General features: G+C 44.2%; 1 pseudogene; it reads left to right on the top strand.

Annotated features, from left to right (window-relative positions):
• The first annotated feature begins 552 nt into the window (after nt 1-552).
• On the top strand, nt 553-1492 carry LOC109382185 (heterogeneous nuclear ribonucleoprotein A1-like; annotated as a pseudogene).
• Nucleotides 1493-1728: the final 236 nt, after the last annotated feature.

Raw genomic sequence — 1728 nt, 5'->3', positions numbered from 1 at the left:
TAATATTTGTAAATAAAACTGTTACATCACTTTTAAAAGGTTCCTTCTTCAACAAATCAGTCTAATAAATACTCAGCAGTCTGTTGAGAGACGAGGAATCTTAGAGTGGGTTTATTAAGCCCCTAGAGTCTAGACCTGGGCTGCCTGAATTCCAATCCCGCTCCACCATGGACTGCGATTTTAGCAAGTTACCTAGTCCCTCTGTCCTGTTTCCTCATTCGCAAAAACAGCACTAAGAATAAGCACCTCGTAGCACTTTTGTAAAATAAAATTGAGCTGATACATTCAATGACCACATGCTTGGCACAAAGCAAGCCCTAGCAAGAAGTCAGATACTACTGCTATTAGAATAAGTCCTCTTAAAAATAAGTCCTCTTAAAAAATAGAACTAAGTCCTCTAAACAGCACATTGTGTGGTCCTGTGAGCGTTCACATTCTTTAGACACTGCTGACAACTTAAATTAACTTTAATAAAAAATTGGGAGGTCATTTCTTTCTGTCAGTGGACGCCACCAAGTAAGCATCGTTAAAGCCTCCCCTCCCGTGGTCGTCATGTCTAAGTCGGAGTCTCCCAAAGAGCCTGAAGAGCTGCGGAAGCTCTTCATCAGAAGTTTGAGCTTTGAAACAACCGAGTCTGAAGGGCCATTTGGAGCAATGGGGAATGCTCACAGACTGTGTGGTGATGACAGAACCAAACACTAAGCACTCCAGAGGTTTTGGACTTGTCACATGTGCCACCATAGAGGTGGTGGGTGCAGCCATAAATGCAAGGCCACACAAGGTGGATGAAGAGTTGTGGAACCAAAGAGGGCTGTCTCAAGAGAAGATTCTCAAAGACCTGGTTCCCACTTCACTGTGAAATGATTTTTGCTGGTGGTATCAAAGGAGACACTGAAGAACATCACCTAAGAGATTATTTTGAACAGTATGAGAAAACTGAAGTGACTGAAATCATGACTGACTGAGGCATTGGCAAGAAGAGAGCTTTGCTTTTGTAACCTTTGCTGGCCATGACTCTGTAGACAGGATTGTCATTCAGAAATACCATACTGTGAATGGCCACAACTGTGATGTAAAGAAAGCCTTATCTAAGCAAGAGGTGGCCAGTGCTTCGTCCAGCCAAAGAGGTCGACGAGGTTCTGGAAACTTCGGTGGTGGTCGAGGAGGTGGTTTTGGTGGGAATGACAACTTTGGTCATGGGGAAACTTTAGTGGTTGAGGTGGCTTTGGTGGTGAGGATATGGTGGCAGTGGGGATGACTATAATGGATTGGGTAATGATGGAAGCAGTTTTGGAGGTGGCGGAAGCTACAATGATTTTAGCAATTACAACAATCAATCTTCAAATTTTGGACCCTGAAAGGAGGAAACTTTGGAGGCAGGATGTCTGGCCCCTATGGTGGTGGAGGCCAATACTTTGCCAAACCACGAAACCAAGGTGGCTATGGTGGTTCCAGCAGCAGCAGCAGCTATGGCAGTGGCAGGAGGTTTTAATTACTGCCAGCAAACAAAGCTTAGCAGGAGAGGAGAGCCAGAGAGTGACAGGGAAGCTACAGGTTACAACAGATTTGTGAACTCAGCCAAGCACAGTGGTGGCAGGGCCTAGCTGCTACAAAAAAGACATGTTTTAGACAATGCTCACGTGTGTAGGCAAAAAACTCGAGGACTGTATTTGTTACTAGTTATATAACAGGTTATTTTAATTTCTGTTCTGGGGAAACTGTAAAGCA

Source organism: Hipposideros armiger, unplaced genomic scaffold, assembly GCF_001890085.2.
Source record: "Hipposideros armiger isolate ML-2016 unplaced genomic scaffold, ASM189008v1 scaffold_61, whole genome shotgun sequence".
In the NCBI taxonomy this organism is placed as follows: Eukaryota; Metazoa; Chordata; class Mammalia; order Chiroptera; family Hipposideridae; genus Hipposideros; species Hipposideros armiger.
The sequence above is the reverse complement of the archived record's forward strand: the minus strand, read 5'-3'. Positions and strand labels throughout refer to the sequence as shown.